Source organism: Prionailurus viverrinus, chromosome C1, assembly GCF_022837055.1.
Source record: "Prionailurus viverrinus isolate Anna chromosome C1, UM_Priviv_1.0, whole genome shotgun sequence".
NCBI lineage: Eukaryota > Metazoa > Chordata > Mammalia > Carnivora > Felidae > Prionailurus > Prionailurus viverrinus.
This window is the reverse complement of record NC_062568.1, coordinates 152,762,611-152,775,332: the sequence shown is the minus strand read 5'-3', so window position 1 is coordinate 152,775,332 and position 12,722 is coordinate 152,762,611. Positions and strand designations below refer to the sequence as shown.

At 36.9% G+C, this 12,722-nt stretch overlaps 1 long non-coding RNA gene across 1 annotated transcript; it reads right to left on the bottom strand.

The window, feature by feature from the left end:
* Positions 1–307: 307 nt before the first annotated feature.
* On the bottom strand, positions 308–11,072 carry LOC125171533 (uncharacterized). Its single transcript, XR_007154381.1, has 3 exons — positions 10,990–11,072; positions 6,025–6,151; positions 308–474 (listed from the first exon to the last, which is right to left on the bottom strand). It is a non-coding gene; the product is annotated as an uncharacterized LOC125171533 (long non-coding RNA).
* Between the last annotated feature and the right edge of the window lie 1,650 nt (positions 11,073–12,722).

The window sequence follows — 12,722 nt, the reverse complement described above, 5'->3', positions numbered from 1 at the left end:
GATCATTATCTAAGTCTTGTATATTACTTGTAACAATAAGATTTGTGATTTTTTTAACTATACAAAAGATGCACTACTGTGTTTTTCTGAAAATGAAAAGTTCCATAGATACTTTTATAACTTCAAGTAGGACAATGTCATCTGAAAAAAAAAATGTTAGGATAATTTCTAGCCTAGTCATTTAGCTAAGGTTGAAAGTGAACAATACAAGATATTTTTATGTTTATTGAAGTGCTGCCTTTTCACACATGAATTGATACAATTTACTTCGTATTGCTTACCTGTTTTAGCTATTTATCATAGTTGGTCAATTCATTTCAAACACAGAAAGTGCTTTTCTCTTTCTGCTCATTTACAGTCTGGGAAACTTATAGATGGTATGAGACACAAGTTGATACAGTTGCTGCTGTTAACAACATCGGTCAATTGTCAACTGTGTGCACAGTATCAGATTGCATTAGATACCCTGGAAACCTGTAAGAAGATGGATATTGTTTCTGCCCTCAATGAAAGTGCAGTCTAATGAAAATCATATAACACACTTTTGGAAGCTTAAGATACACTAGAGAAACACATTACAAATATTTCAAGAACTATAGGCTCAATTGTTCGGCTGATACATAGAAAAATGTCTCTATTTCTTTTGTTCAAAAAAACGTTCATTGGGATTCCATTCCTAATAACCAATAACATTAAGGACAACAGATCATGAAAGACAAAGATGGTTGGCAATGAAAGACTCAATCATCTATAATGATAACATGGTAGTGCAACTTTACAGAAAGCTTAATAAGCCCTGGAACTTTACACACATTGTCTCACTTAATCCTCATGATAACCCTACCCACAGAATTGTCCCCATATTCCACATGAAGTAACCACGGCTTAAAGAAAATAAGTAATTTATTCAGCTCATATAGCTAATAATGGCAGAACTGAACTTGAAAACAAAATGTTCTAACTCCAAATCCAAACTTTATTTCCACACCCAGTCTCTCAGGCCTCTTCACCAAGTCAGTCTAATTCTCTGGATTATTTCTCCTTGCTACATTGCCTAAATCTACTCTCTGACTTCGGCCGGTTATTATTATCTCCTTCTTCTTCCTGCTAGTCTTTCCCCCCTGTGCTAAACTGTGTGTTATCAATAACCACCACTTCCACCAGATACTGCAGCCTCTACCTTCTGCATGGGCACCAGCCCTGGGCACCTGTGCTTCTGGCTGGAGCACTCAGGGACTCGTCCAATCCTCCAGCTCTGTGTTTCTGGCCTTCTCTTCCTCAGCTCCTCCTAAACTCCCTTTACTCACCAAATACATTTTGAAGCTGAGACTGATACAATCCCCAATCTATAAAACTCCTCTTTCTCACCTTTATTTGTATAGTTGCCATCAATTTTCAAGGGACAATTCAAGAGAAAGGGAAGGAGCATTAATTGAGCAGCTTCTGTGCCTGTGAACTAGCATTAACCGAGACAACCTCCGCCGGGTCTTTTGCATATTACCTGGTTTTATTTCCAGGAAATCTTTTAAGTTTATTTATTTTGAGAGAGAGAAAGAGAGAGTGTGTGTGCACACAAGTGGGGGGAGAGGCAGAGAGAGAGGGAGAGAGAGAATCCCAAGCATGTTCCCCACTGTCAGCGCAGAGCCCATCATGGGGTTCCAACCGAAGAACTGCGAGATTATGACCTGAGCCAAAATCAAAAGTCGGAGACTTGACTGAGCCACCCAGGTGCCCCTGTTTCCAGTAAATATTTAAAACTTAGGTAATTTCTCACTCTCCTGGGTGTTTATGGTATTTATTGATTCGATTTAACCAATGTTTGTCTAGTGCTCATTTTATATCAGGCACTATGTGGGCTGCTGATTAGAAAATGATGAGAGGAAGGGTGACTGGGTGGCTTAGGCCGTTGAGCATCCCGACTTTGGCGCAGGTCATGATCTCAGGGCTCATGGGTCGAGCCCCACAATGGGTTCACTTCTGTCAGCGCAGAGCCCACTTCAGATTCTCTGTCCTCCTCTCTCTCTACCCCTCCCTTGCTCATGAGCTTTTCTCAATAATAAATAAAAACACTTTTTAAATTTTTGAAAAAAAGAAATGATGAGAGGAAAGGTCTCTAACCTCATGAGCTTCACAGCTATGAGAAGAAAGTCAACAGGCAAATATATCACTGTGTAATAAGAAATAAGGACAGTTATGTATAGGGCCATTAGCACATATGGGAGGGACACCACACTCAGAAGGGAATAGGAAGGGTAGAGTGAGAGACAAAATTTTCCAAGAAAGTTATATGTAGGCGGTCTCTAAATTAGGAATATGGTAAGCCAAAGCATGTAGGTGGTGGGGCAGAACACTCTAGGCTAAGTGACACCATCTTCAGAATGGCTGTGTGTATGGGGTGGGGCGCCTGGGTGTCTCAGTCAGTTAAGCTCAGGTCATGATCTCATGGTTTGTCGGTTCGAGCCCCATGTCACGCTTTATGCTGACAGCTCAGAGCCTGGAACCTGCTTCGGATTCTGTGTCCACCTCTCTCTGTTCCTCCCCCACTTGCAGTCTCTTTCTCTGTCTCTCAAAGAAAAAAAAAAAAAAAAAGAAAACTCTTACGAATGGCTGTGTGTGATTGGAACACAGAGTGGTAAAGCCCAGATGGAAACAAGGTGGGAGGCAGAAGAAGAAAGGAAGTTTTAAGGGACTCTCTGTGCCATGCAAAGTGCTTAGATTTTAATCTCAAGGCAGCAGGGAGGCATTAAGAATTTATTTTTTAGCTAAGCAGGTCTGGATTTATATTTAGAAAGAGGTATGGAGACAGAAAAGTTGGAAGAGGGTTTTAAGCAGATACATTGCAGTATATCCAGGGAAAAGATGACAAGGGTTTGAACTAGTGATAGCAAAAAGTACTTTGACTTAAGAGATAGATTTTAAATATTTTAAATGGAAAGAGTTCATTCATTTTTAGATGAAGGGAAAGGGGGACTGTGGAGTAGTGGGATCCAGACTGATGCCTTGGTGTCTGCCTTGAACAGAAAGAATCAGGAAGAGTAGCCTTGGTGGGATGGAGAAGGGTGCAGCAGGTTATAGCTTGAGGTGCCTACCAAGCTTCCAAATAGGGATACCCACTATACATATGGGTATGAATCAGTTGGGAGGGATCACATGTTCTCTAGTATTGTATTTACCATTTCATGGTCACCTTTTACCTGACCAAGATTTTTTTTAATAATTATTTCTTTTTTAAATTTTAATTCCAATATAGCTAATATACAGTGTTATATTAGTTTCAGGTGTATAATATAGGGATTCAACAGCTCCATTCATCACCGGTGCTCATCACAAGTGCCCTCCTTAATCCTTATCAACTATTTCACACATCGTCCCATGCACTCCATCCCCCATACCAACTTTTTGTTTTGTTTTGTTTTGTTTTAATCCCTTGAGCAAAGAAGGTATTGTCTTACAATTCTTTGCGTTCATCACAGGCCAAGCACAATATATTTTGTATAAGTGGGAGCTCTGCAAAGATTTGTTTCTTGACAAATGGATTGACTGATTGCTATGGGTTAAGTCTCATACATATTAAGTGAGGTTGGATAAAGTTTGCCCCGGAAGGCTTTTATAGAGGTTTTATGTGGGAAGGTTAGAAGAGCAGCAGCATAGCACATTTATGTAAACCTTCTACTCTAAGTATTTATGTGTACCCTAAATACTTGGTATCCTGGAAACTATTACTTACATATTTTTGAGACTAAAGATTCTGCTGCACTCCATTTTAGCCCCAGTTAATTTCATGGTATATGGTAGGTATTCAACAAATACTTGTTGAATAAATGTACCAATTACAATCACCAAATCACAATTTTTGTATCACAATCACTAGGTTATAGTTTATGTAAACAGTTATGTGCACAGTTTATATACTACAATTGTAAATTTTGAAAGCCCATATTTAATAACAGTTACGTTAAATAATAGATGGAGTTTATGTAATTTTTACCATCCAGTAATCACAAAGTATCTTTGTTTGCTATCTTTGTGATATATTTGTAGTTGGAGTCTGTCCCTTTATATCTGAGCAATTCTGCCTCCATCTGCTAGTGATACCAGATGGAGGAGAGGCAGGGAGACCAAGAGATTAATGAAGCAACTCATCAAGTTGTGCGAAAGGCAAAAATATATAAGAAAATCAAATCTGTTGAAATGCCCTTTCCAAAGAGTGATAGTTGCATATTGTATAAGTTTAAAGTTTCTGGAGAAAAAAAAAATAGAGGAAACTTCTGGAAGATAAAATTGCTAATGACTTATAAAGATGTCCATCTTGAAAAAACACAGGGTATCATCTTCTCCCCAGTGTATATGTTACAACCTCGTAGCAAAGGACATTAACTCTTTCTGACCATAAGGGTGAAATTAACTACACTGGGGAGTACAGAGTCCATTAGTGAAAATGGTTCCCCAAGGCTCTTAGTTGGTGATGGACGCAGACACCATGAAATAAGGGTGCAAGCTAGTTTAAAAAAAAAAAGTCGGTACTTCCGAGCAGGGATTTTACTTGTAATTTATACGAGGAAGGAAAAGGCAAAATCAGGTGAATTCTGCTGGATCTTTCAATTCTTTGGAAAGCAGTAGTAAAAATGGGAGGTGGGGGATCCCATACACAATATTTTAGGGTGGTACCATACCTCAGCCAGTGGGAAACAAAAAGGAAAATGTCCCTCAAAGAATGCTCTAATGCAATAAGCTATATAATACAATTCACCATACAAAATATATTCCAGAAGAAATTAATTCATTTAAGATGGCAGTAACTTAAAAAATTCCATGACAAAGAAATGATATTGGTATTATTACAAATAAAAAATATGGAATGAGAAAATGTTTAAGTAACAATCATAAGAAATGAATAAATCTGCATATCAGCCCAAACAAATGTCATTAAGAAAGTAATCATGGAAACATATTTATTAGAATCAGCGGATTGGCTCGGCTATGTGCTTGGCTGCTTCTAAGGCAAATGCCATGTAGACGTGTAACTAGCAGTCAAATTCTCCCTGGGCCTAACTTTACTTTTCTTTACATTAAATTTCTCAAGATCAATTTCTTGTTTTTGTTAAAAATATACCAATCCTAGTAAGAATTCTGAGTTCAAATTCTTTATTGAGCCTGGCTGAGTGGGCAGAATATAAGATTTTTGATATGCAAATAATTTTATTCAGTAACAGTCACAATCAGGTCAGACCTGAAAAGAGATATGGGGGGGGGGGGGGAAGCACAGAGTTAAGGTATGGTATTAGGGCTTTCTTGCTGGATATTTTAGGAACACATTCTTGCTTTTTTGCTTCTTATAGGAATTGGAGTCATTATGAATGACCTGTATTCAGATCACTATGTATCAGTCATCATGCTTATTAATAAATATATGTAGCTTAGATCTTAAGTTTCCATATCTGTGTAAAGATTAGAAAGGAAGTCTTCTTGTGGATGATTGGGCAAAGAGAGTGTCCAAATATTACCCATATTATAGGTAAGTATGGCTGTGCATGTACTCAAAACTTTTTATCTACTCCCCAGAATTTCCCAAAGCCCTTGTGTTAGGCATGTCCATGTGAAAGTTCTGGAAAAAAGGCTGCAAACAGATGTGGCATATATCATTTTGGAGCCAACGCATTTAAGTGCTGTTGGACTACCTTCTTTCCACCATGCTCTCTTTCTTGCTATAACAGACTTGGAGGCCATGTGTAACAGATGCTGAAGCTATAAAATGGTGGCACCTTCCTCAGTCCCACTGGACATGTAGTTTCAGTGAGAAATGAACTAAATTGGGATAAGCTGCTGAGATTCAAGCATCTGTTACTGTAGCTTGACAATTTCTGGATGTTTACCAGAGATTATCCTGAAATGATAGAGGAGGTGTTGATATGAAATATAGAGGTTATTAAATATCAGTTCAAACATTTCTTGACTTCTAGAAACCATGCATATCAATTCTGAAGTATTACTGCATATTATACAAATTTAACATTCAGTTCCTACCTGGTTGGTGACCACCTCTATTCATGAGAAGATAAATGAAGGTTCTTTAGCTCCAATAGTGACATTTCCTCATGAATTCTTTCCATTCTCTTCAAGAGATTTCTAGTTTTCCAGGCTGCAGAAAAATCTAGAGTGAAGATAATGAGGATTAAGGTCAGTACCCCTTGTTTTTATAAGCTCTGAGGTGGCTAACTTCGTATCTGTAATTTCAGATAGTTTTTCTAAAAAATGACTCTCCCAAGTTGAATAAACCTCAAGTCTCACAAAAATCTGAATCCAGTCCTATGAAGTCTTTCATATTACAACCTCTTAACCTCGCACTATCCATTAGGTTTTTTTGTTTGTTTGTTTTGTTTTTAACCACTTATTTATCACACTCTCCAAAAGCAAACTAGATGAAAAGTCCTTCTGTTGTCAAGGCCTGGGAAATAATGTGTATTTTTCTCCTTTAGGCAAATTAAAGTCAAGAGACGTCTCTTGTGGTTGAGTGTCTGAGCCACTGCTTTTCCTATCTGTAGCCATTTTTAGTAGCTCTTAGTTACACATACAGACTGGCACCTTTGTATTTACGTACACACGGAAACACATGCACACACCCATAGACTTATGAGTATACACAGGAAGTACATTTTATGATGTGTTGTGTTTTTTTCCATGTACTAAGATGATTTTGTAACAGAGAACTTTATTACATCTCAATATCAGGTGAATGAGGCCAATAGCTACAGATTTTCTGACACACAAGTCAGCCATTTTCATGAGGTCCAGCTCATCTCACAGGCATGTTGTAATCTGAGGGAAATTAGCTAACCACTTAAAAAAACCTGTTCTGATGGGGTTTTTTGGAGTTCCAAGTCCCTGACCCTTCAAATAGAAGGAAACCAATGTCTGTATGATAACAGTGGCTTTCCTCTTTTCCAATGTACTTTACTTTGTGAATCATGAGGGTTGTATCATGACAGTGGCTGACACTTTCAAAGGGAGACTGAGCTGCAATGTGTATTCTGGCTAGCAGAAGAGCAGCAGGAGGGGAGAGAAGAGGCCAGGAAAAGTATAGTTGATAATTATGCATGCAGGTAGTATGTTAGGAAATCTTTCCAAAGCTATGATAAAGTACTTCATTCTTTATTTAAACTCTCATAATCACTCTTCTTCTTTATCTAAAGAACCACATTTTTAGAAGAAGCAAAATTCTAAAAAAAAAAAAAGTCAGCTTTCAAGTTTGTTTTTTATCCCCTCTAAATGTGGGAAAGAAGGGAGAGTAGGAGGTTTGAAATTACTATAAATGGGGCTTTTAACCTAAAAGTTGATTCCTCAGCAGAACAGTTGAGATAGTTAATTCAAAGTATAAAGCAGAAGATTGTTTTCTTCTTGAAATTTTAGTGGTACTGAATGCCTGTATCTCAACTTTATCAGTCTGTTAAATATATTCATTAATATGTTGCCCTACACAGGTCAGAAAATTTTATAAGAACAAGTATCTTGAGAGGTAATCCTTTGTTCCTGAAACTATTTGAAGGAATAAATAGTATACTCATAAAATTAAAAATATCCTTCTTTCTTGACTTTTTTTAGCACCAGGGATACAGAAATTAATAAAATACAGGGAATCTGCAGTCAAACAGATGGAACAGAATGTAATCAATCTGTTGTAATGCTATGTAGTTAGTATTATAATGGAGCCATGCACAGAAGCAATGCGAAAACTCTTACAGAGCATGCTCCTTTGACTCTAGAAGGCCATTCAGAAATTCTGCTGGCAGAAAAGGTGATTAGGGCACACCAGGCGGAGGAATTTGAGAATTGTGAGTCGTCTGATATCTGGAAAATTGGAGTTGGGAGTTTTGAAGGCAGGAGAGAGTTGGAAAGGTAGGAACTGGCAAAATGATTAAGGATTTTTTTTTTTCCTATTAAGTGAAAGGATTTAGACTATCCTATAGGAATGGGAACCCAACTAAAGAGTAGATTTGCATTTTAGATTTACAGCTAGGAACAGAAAGACGGTGACACACATTTCTGACCCCAAGAATTTTATAAACTAACTGAGGAAAATAAACAAGTAGACAGATGATCAGGATATAAGGTAAGGTGAATGTAATAGGGCTGTACACAAAAACTACCATGACTGACGTTTAATTTGTGCCTTTTGATTACCAGCCTCTGAGGCATCCCCTTCCAATTTCCCCCAAAAGTTAAAACATGACAACACTGAAAATGAATATTATTAATCATTTAACATAAATATAAATTAATATAATAATCTAGCATGTCTTATGGCTCTGGCATTGTTCTGGGTGATTAAGACAAAAAGTCTATTGTGTCAATTTCAGAAATAATCATTTACATTTGAAAATTAAGGTCTATTGAAATGAACTAATAAGAATTCTTATTCTTCTTACATGCAACTGAGAACATTGCTAGTGAGAGCACTAAAAGATACTCGCTGTAAGGATATTAGGTAACTTATGAATCAACAGGAAAAACTGGGAATCAGCTCAGTAAATGAGTAAAAACCAAAGGAGGCTAGGTAGCAAGAGTCCAGGCTGAGCAATGCCTCAGAAATTATCTTTTGGATTGCTAACACTGAAAATTTGCTGCTGCCACTATTGGACTCTTAATGCCACTGTGAATGACTTACTTGTCTCTGGTGCATCACTCTTACAGAATTAAAAGTACTAGCATGAGCATCAAATGGCTGACTATATGCCAGAAACTGGGGTGAAACTTATTTGATTCCTCTAAATTTTGTGCTGGGACATGAGTCCATATCTCAAAGCATGACTTGGCCAAAGGTTATTTCCCCAAGAAAGGGCATTCAGATGATTTAGAGACAAAAGCAAACATAAGAACTTGACAAATGTCCACCTACATCCTTTTTCTGATACCAACACTTCTTATTCCCACCAAAAGTGGCTCAATTCTAACATAAGTATTCTTTATAACAACCAGAAAAAGTATACATACAAATTTCTAAAGGAAATAATTCCAAGTCTCATTAGTTACTACATCCTACTTGGAGCCCAGGATTACTGTACAGTGTGCATTACTCTGTAGTTCTATTATGATATTATATTAATATTTTATATATAAGGACTAGGGGAAATGGAGAGGAAGGAAAGACCTATTAATGAAACTATGCAAATATATTTGTGACACAACAATGAAAACAATATGGGTAGAGGTTATGATCTTTATTTTTGCATGCATAGTTGACTCTCGAACAATGTGGGAGTTAGAAGGACAGACCCCCTACAAAGTAAAAAATCCCTGTATAACTTTTGACTCCCCCACAACTTAACTTCCAATAGCCTAGCACTGACCAGAAGCCTTACTGATAATATAAAGAGTTGCTAACATAAACAGTTCATTAATACATATTTTGTATGTAATATATACTGTATTCTTATGATTAAGTAAGCCAGAGAAAAGAAAATGTTAAGAAAATCATAAGCGAGAATTCATTTGCAGTACTGTACTATAAAAAAATCTGTGTATAAATGGACCCACACAGTTGTAAACCATGTTGTTCAAAGGTCAACTATATTTATAAGGCCATAATTAGAATGTATACCACCTATAAGTGTACCCTATGTCTTCAACTAACACATCACTAAAACAGATAAGATAAACTTTAGGATAAAACTGGTCACAAGAGGGTCGTCTGGGTGGCTCAGTTGGTTAAGCGTCTGACTTCAGCTCAGGTCACAATCTCATGGTTTGTGAGTTTGAGCCCTGTGTTGGGCTCTGCACTGACAAGGCACTATCCTCAAAAAATAAAAAAAAAGACCACATAATCCAAAAATTCCACTTCTAGGTATTTATAATCAATCAATCAATCAATCAATCAATCCATCATTATATCCAAGAAATATCCACACCACCATTTCCCTTGAGGCATTACTCACAATAGCCAATAACATGGAAATAACCTGAATGTGTAAGACATAGTTGATATATAGTTGATACCTCTTTCTCAAAATCAACATTTCAGAAGAAGCAGCTATTAGTTTCTTACGGCAACAGTACCAGAAGTTTTTACTGAATTTTTCCTCGGTGTGCCCCCTTTTTGTTTCATGCTGCCGAGATTTCTTCCATGGGTTAAGCTGGGAATCTCCAAACTTCCTTTGGTTAATAAGTCTCCATCAAGAGGAAACAGAGCATCGGAGAATATGAATAGAGTTCCAGTCATCTCTGGAACATCTCCATATAGTTCTATGTGTAGGGCTAAAGTTAATGAAAGACTACTGCAACACTTTACAAGCAGGAAGTTGTGTTTCTTGGGAATGAATGTTTGGGTAAACCTACCAGGTGAAATGTCCATATTTTCATTCTCAATGTTCGTTTCCTCACTATCCAGGAAAGCCAACAACACATATGCTGGTATTTTGTGATGACAGCACTCTTACTTTGGGTACCAAGCTCTTTATTGACTAAATCACTATTAACTGATAGCCTGGCATAATTGGTTGGGTTACAAAGCCTTTATTTTAACATCATTGAATTTTCCTTTGGATAATATAAGGAACAAAACAGGTCTTTTTTTTTTTTCCCAAAACAGGTGTTTTTTTGTTTGTTTTTTTGTTTGTTTGTTTTATTTTTTTTTAATTTTTTTCTTTTTTTAACGTTTATTTATTTTGAGACAGAGAGAGACAGAGCATGAACGGGGGAGGGGCAGAGAGAGAGGGAGACACAGAATCGGAAACAGGCTCCAGGCTCTGAGCCATCAGCCCAGAGCCTGATGCGGGGCTCGAACTCACGGACCGCGAGATCGTGACCTGGCTGAAGTCAGACGCTTAGCCGACTGCGCCACCCAGGCGCCCCAAAACAGGTGTTTTTGATCATAGTACAAGCAGTGATTCAGGAACCCATGATGCTCTTTTCATGTTGTGGCTCAGCCATTTTTAGCATATGTTTTCCAAGGTGGCCAAAGAAGAGAAAGATCATAGGACAGTGCATGGTACACACCTGAAGAGTTGGCAGTCACTTTTACTCAGATTTCATTGGTCAAAATTCAGTCCTGTGCTCCAATTAACTGTGCAAGGGAGGCTGGGAAATATAGACTGTGTCCTAGAGAAACAGGAAATAGGTTTGGTGAAAAGCCAGACAGTCTCTGACACAGAGACCTTCTGCAAATAGAATTTATAGGGTTTCATATTTCATAAGATGTACTGGGGTAAGAGAAAGCAATAAAAAATATCTTCTAAACTTTTAATATGGAAAACCATTTAGATGGTAATGAATCTATGGACGTTTGGGAATATAGAAAAAGAAACAAGATTGAGGAGGGAGGAAATAGTAAATAAAAAACACAGTGAATTCCACTTTAGTGTAAGATTTAAAAAAAATATTTTAGGTCTTCCAAGCCTAGCATGCTTTTGGAAATATAGGAGGCATACTGTATACTTAAAGATATAACTTAGAGATAGAGATTTTTCATTCTTCAAAACAGTTAGTGGCAATAAAGGTCATTAGATTGACCTGGGACAGAGCTTAAATAGAAAAAGAGATAAAAAACAAAACAAAACATTGTGTGTAATACAATATCTGCCTTAGTACAAAGTAATAGAAACACAGAGATGAGTATAAAAAGTTTTTTTCTTCAAGAAGCTCACAGGTGGATAGATAGAAATGATCAAGGATATTATTGAGTGATAAAGGTTATAAAAGATAAATATGAAATGGGAAAATAAAGGAAGGTCAACATTCAACAAATTTTACTGATTGAATGTATACATTATATTCAAATATATCATGCAAAAAATTTCTACTATTTCTTAATGGCATTTGTCTCTCAACTCTTACATAAAAAGGTGACAAATCCTCCTGTAATTACACAGAAAAGACTTCTGTCTCCATTACTACACATTTACCTTTATTAAGTGCATACTATGTGTAAGGCATCGTGTTGCGTTATGTGTTTTCTTCTCATTGAAGTCTCATAATAATATTATATGACGTGGATTGTTCTTTTCATTAAATCCCCCAAAGATAAGTATTGTTTCCAAGTACAGAATGGAAAACTGGGGTAGCAGAGAGATTATCTAACTTGTCATGGGAACCTATATCTGTCATGCTTTTTACCACCTCACAGTATCTACCTTTGTTCTTTTTGAAGAATAATTAGAAATATCAATATGAATTACTCATTAGTTATCTGCAAATTAACAGGAAAAGTGAGAGCTGGTGCCATGGAATTAAATAGACAGGTATTATTTTACCAAAATTAGGAAAATAGTATAAGCATTTCTTGGCAGTCGAGCATAGAAGCACAAGTGAATAACTGCTGTTGTAAAATACTTAATATTTGCAAATTTACCATAGACTAATAAGAGAATTTTAAAAATAAACACTTAAAAATTTGCATATATAATTAAAGAGATGTTTAAATTTTTTTTTAACGTTTATTCACTTTTGAGACAGAGAGAGACAGAGCATGAATGGGGAAAGGTCAGAGAGAGAGGGAGACACAATCTGAAACAGGCTCCAGGCTCTGAGCTGTCAGCACAGAGCCCGACGCGGGTCTCGAACTCACGGACCACGAGATCATGACCTGAGGTGAAGTCGGATGCCCAACCTACTGAGCCACCCAGGCGCCCCAAGTATTAAAGAGATATTTAAATGGCATTAGCTACATTGTATTAAGTGAGAATGCCAAAATAAATCTGAGGCATTTATTTTTCTAGAAAAATGAAAAACTA